A 5,796-nucleotide genomic window follows, 5' to 3' on the forward strand; every position below is an offset into this window, starting at 1 on the left:
TATGTGCATCGAAAACTGCATGTTCTTTATAATGAACAATACATTAGAAAAAATATATAGTTCTCGAGCGATAGCAAGTTTCTCCAGAGTTCCTGGGATTGCGTATGACGTCACTATTTTGGGTGGGTCTTGCCAGTTCGTCTGTCGCTACATTAAGTGTTTGCGGTTGTCAGATGTTTTAGTGCTTTGTCTGCTTTGTAAGAAAGGAATGTACGCTCTCTCTCTCTCTCTCTCTCTCTCTCTCTCTCAAACACACAGGCACGCCATAATTTCACTTTTGATGGTTATTATTCAATTCTACTTTCTCTCCCTAAAAAAAATTGTATCTTCTTGTTTCCCTCGGGCTCATACTCACATGATTCACTCGAGGCTGACCTCAACAATCAATACCATACAGACCATAAGTGTCCTATATTTTGGGGGGTCCTAAATTCTATAAAAGCTACATTGTTTGAAACCCTACTTTTGGTTACTTATTAAAAGTCTGAAACCTCACAGACTTCTACTTGGTCATCAGTAAGGCAAGATCAACCGACAATCTATACTACAGAAAATTTCTAATGTATCCCTCAAGGATCTACGTGGACTCTTGTGTTGTAGACCCTGATCTGTCTAAGGCTTTTGACAGGGACTGGCTTGAGTCTTTGTTATCGAAATTCCTTGTCTATGACCTCAATCTTTCACCACTGTAAACTATAGTACTCTGTTTTTTTCCATCTGTCCATCCGCCTGTGGTGTTTGCGCATGGTAACACTGCGCCCCGGGCTTTAAATAATATCCTATTTCGAATATTAACAGTGTAATTCGCATACAGTAAATTATTAAAACACTTTTCAGTTGCAAATGTACACCGAGATATCCTTTTATTTACCTAAAACTTTCACAGCGTAACTATTTAAAGCCCGGGACGCAGTGTTACCATGCCAAAACACCACAGGCGGATGGACAGATGGAAAAAAACAGAGTATAGTTTCCAGTATCTCATCAGAACATGCTATTACAACTATAGTTCAGGGCTATCTTAACAGCATTATAGGATACCGACAGCATATTAACAAAGTGTATGCGCCCTAGCCGACATGGGGCTGTTCGGCCAATCACAGCCCGGAGAAACAGTGACATAAATGACGTCATCTTCTTTTCAAATCATCGGAGGACGAATGATGTTGATTCGTATGTTTCTTTAATACATTCAGTAATAAAGCCGTTGATTTCTGGAATATCCATAGCTAAAAGAAAAATTATAAATGAATAAAATAGGAAAATGAATGACAGAAAATACCTAAAATTAGATTGAATCAGTTCATTCTAACACAAATTTTCTTGCCATTAGTACACGAAAAAAAAAGACACAAGCGGAAAGTATTAGCATTAATTTCTATGTTAAAATGAACTTCGATGAAGTAAGTAAGTCAAACTTTGTGTTCTTGCACTGTAGTACAATGAAATCCACGTTGTTACATTAGTAGGATAATCTTATGCAAAAATCTCCTTTGTATTCAATTTGATTTTGTTTGATCACATTGACATTACATATCACGACGTCACGAGAAGTATTTCGCTTTGGTACCGAGAAGTTAGAAAACAAAAATTAATACAGTAACATAAGCGAAGTAACTTTGGTCAACCTTGGTCAAATTGCCAGTTCAAGCTTCTAAACACAACTAAAACAGTATGCCAGCCAGTAAAAAGAGAACGTCTGAATACTTAAGACTTAAATTGCACATTATTCTATGCTGTTTTTTTTTACCTATTATTATTTTGCAAAAGGTGGTACTTTCGATAAATGATATTGCCGATATCGTATCTCATACAACATGACGAATGAAAACTGTGTTAAGTTGTTGAAATTAAGAGTTATCAATTAAACGGAATGGTACAGTATTACACCTATTTTCGGCAAATGTGGACAATCGAATTTATGGCCGTTATCTTTCCTTAAATAATATGAAGAACGAAGAAGTTCAAGCTTCTAAACACAACTAAAACAGGTATCGTACATGCATTAGTACTGTGTACTTCTTTTCCGAAATGCAGTGCCAAAAGGATGGTTAGTAGTCTAGCCCTCTACTACTCTTACATTAACGTTGTTTTTGCCAAGCTTAGCAGTCCAATAAATTATGTACGGCGGTCACAAATACTAGGTTTAACCAGTTACATGCTTCTTCCATGTCATCTGCTTCCATAACGTGTATTCCTCTGATATTTCCTGACTCATACGTCCTATCAGTTTTCGTCAAGAAGCACTGAGATCTCTCAGCTCTGGATGGGTGAATTTCTTGTAATATCGGTCTTGTTGCAGGCAGGATTAATAATCCTGGCTGCAGGTGACCTCTCCAATCTCTATGTGCCCGTCATCCAAAAATGGAAAAACGCATTAAAAAATAAACGGCAATTGAGAGGTGTCAGTTGTGTCGCTGAAAATAAAGCACAAACTGACACATTTCATTTGTAAATTCATTGCTCCGTGTTTATTGGGGTCTAGCTTTTACCGTATTTTTCTTCTAGTAAAGCATGTAAGGGCATATGATTTTATATTGAGGGAAACCATTGTAAATAGATTGAGATCTAATAAAAAGCGGGGAGGTAAATTTAAGGTTTCAATCCATTTGCTGAGGAAATTCTGCTGAACTATAGTAATCGAAAAAACAAAACTCGAAGTTGCTTGGAAATACGAAATTACCGATGGAAACAGGAAATATTTATACTGAAATTATTACGTGATACCGGGTTAGCCTATATTCGCGCTTCCAACCCTCCGCTCTGGGCCCTGACAGACCGAAACCAAAACAAATGACTATCAACTGTAAACATATGGTCTGAGGTGAGCTGATGTAACCTTTGTTATTTATACCTATTTTAAAGCTTTATAATTTGTGAAAACGATAACCTCTACCATATACGTACCAATAAAATATATAAACATATTTTGAGCTAAGGTATTGTGAGTAAGGCATGTCGGTTGGGTTGTAGTCCGAGGAATGGCTGGTGCACCAGACTAGCTAGCTAGGTAGTATCCTGCGACGTATCTTACGTATAATATTAATGCAACATGGCTTATTTTAGTTTTTATTCTTTAGGTATTACAAGATATTTTTACCGGAAACAGAATGTGCGATATAGGTACCTACCACCTTTATTTTGTAAGATAACATGAAGGGTACCCTACCCGTTGCTAAGGCGGTCAACATTGACGCATTCCAAAACTTTAATCCTTATAAAGCTGTTTACTTCCTAATTGAGCTTTGGTAATAATAAATTAGGCCGTAGGAATCAATCCTAAAATATCGAACCTAACGCAACCTACTCTAAGAAGTGGGTCCTTACCTGATGTAGGCTACTACTAGTAGTACATTACCTAGTTTCGCATTGCTACTTAGGTACCTCAGTCATACCTAGTAGAGTACCTAAAAGAATTTTTAACTAGGTATGCCAGGTCCTAGGGTAAAATAACGATTGGCCGGCCTCTACCGTATTGTGACCACCTTCCCGAAAAAGTACTTTAACACGTCCTGTAACCCAGGATAGACATTTGTCAAGAGCCAGCATCTGTGGAAGCAACACCTCGAGACCTCTATTTTCCTCTCAAAGTATTTTTTTCTCCCAAGTCACAAATTAAGGCCTAATACAGGGAGTCCCCGGGTTACGTCGTAAGCCGGAACATCGTCAAAAATCCTAAGAAAACCTTACTTTTAATGCTTTGGGTGCATTGAAAACTATGTAAACTGCATTCTTATGGCATTTTTCCTCAAAAAAACTTTTAAATATTGATTATTTTGCATTTTTGGTGTCATATTTCATCTGCCAGATGAGCGTTGTAGGCGTCGTAACCCTGGAACATGCGTCGTAACAATGGAAATAATGTCTGATGAATATAATTGAAAAGCATCGTAACCTCGGAACGTCGTAAGCCGAGACCGTCGTAAGCCGGGGACTGCCTGTATTTGATTTTTGGGAAGGTGGTCATGCTATGGTAGAGGCTGGCCATTCGGTATTTTACCCTAACTGACAAGGGCTACCCCATGTCACCAAATGAACTTGCACACAGCATTAGACCTATTCCTTCCCTAATGTTGGAAGGTTCATGTGTCATGCAGCATTCCCTCTTGTCCAGTCCCAGTGCATTAGGATGAGATGACTTCTTCAGTGACTTTGTTTCATTGAGATTCATAAAATGTAATTTTGATTTTTCTAATTGTATCTTGCTTACTGCAGTCATTAACCTGAATAACCTAGACGTGAAAAATGGCTGTATTCCAAATACTTGGCTGCAGTGTGAAAACATCATGTATTATCTTTAAGTATAAATTTTTGTACATGAACTTCCTGCCAGATATATACTTAGCTATAGTCTCCGACGTTCCGACAGAATTTCAAAATCTCGCGGCACACGCGACAGGTAGGTCAGGTGGTCTACCTTACCCGCCGCTGGGTGGCGGGCGTATGAACCAATCTATCTCTCCAGCCAGATTTTTTTCTGTCGCTGAAGCGATAACAAACTGTTGTCGGTTCATTCCGATATATTCTTCATTTCTCGCTTGCCTGGAGATTGATTTGGACATTTTGGTGACGTATTCGCTCTATGTTCTGGCTTGGCATACGCTGATTGTGGACCGTTATTGACTTTGCGCTGGATTTTCCTGTAGAATGTCTGATTTTGATTCTGTTTCCAAAACTCCGGTTTTGTTTAGAGTATGTTTGACCGATGATGTTTAAGTGATTTCTCTTGATAATATTTTCCAGTCAATTGTATTAGGAAAGAACTCTTCTTCTTTCCCACTGTTATCCCTACACTAAGGGGTTGGTTGCCTGATGTGCCTTTCCTTACAACATCAGGCATGGTTTATTATTTGGCAAAGGGGTTTTTACAACCGCATGCCCTTGCTGTCATCAACCACAGTTATTGGTGGTGGGCCTTGCCTTTGACTAAAATGTCCATCTGGCAGCAAACAGTTTCCACAGTTTATGGCCATGTGGGCAGCCTTTGACAGTAGGTCACACTGCAAGGCAGCAGTTTCCACAGTTATTGGTGGTGGGCTTAGCCTTTTACTAAAAAAGTAAGACTGAAAAGCAGCAGTTTCCACAGTTATTGGCGATGGGCCTAGCCTTTTACTAAAAAAAGTAAGACTGAAAAGCAGCATTTTCCACAGTTATTGGCGATGGGCCTAGCCTTTTACTAAAAAAGTAAGACTACAAGGCAGCAGCTGTCCTTTGAGTCACCTTTAATGACACAGGATCTACAGTGGTAGTATTCTTACACCCCTACCACGGGGTAGTCTATTGGGAAATATCTGTTTTTGCATATAATTAACGTTGACCCCTTGAACCCACTATAACCCAAGTCATACATATAACAACTTGTTTAGTACTCTAGTGGGAAATGGATTTTATTGAGAGGATTAATAGGAAAAACCATGAAATCCAGGGTTATAACTTGACCTAAAGTACCAGTTCCTACTTGCCAAGGACTAAACACCCCCCAGCTTTCATGTGTTTAAGAACTGTAAATCAGTGAAATATAGGGATGCCCTGGCCATAATACCCCTAACTTAACCTAGTTCTTCCCCTTTTGTAATTGATGTCTTTTTGTTGTGTTTTAGTCCTTCCTTTCAAGGAGGAATCTTGACCTAGAAATACTTAAGCTCTTCTCCCAACATTACTGATTTTATATATACAGTGGAATTCCCGTATTTACGTTCTCGTTATTCATGGACTCATGCATTTGCAGATTTCTCAATGGACTATTATCTATCCATTATTTGCTGGAAATGTACATATTTGCAGTATCTTTCTATG

The sequence above is a fragment of the Macrobrachium nipponense genome, chromosome 23 (assembly GCF_015104395.2).
Source record: "Macrobrachium nipponense isolate FS-2020 chromosome 23, ASM1510439v2, whole genome shotgun sequence".
In the NCBI taxonomy this organism is placed as follows: Eukaryota; Metazoa; Arthropoda; class Malacostraca; order Decapoda; family Palaemonidae; genus Macrobrachium; species Macrobrachium nipponense.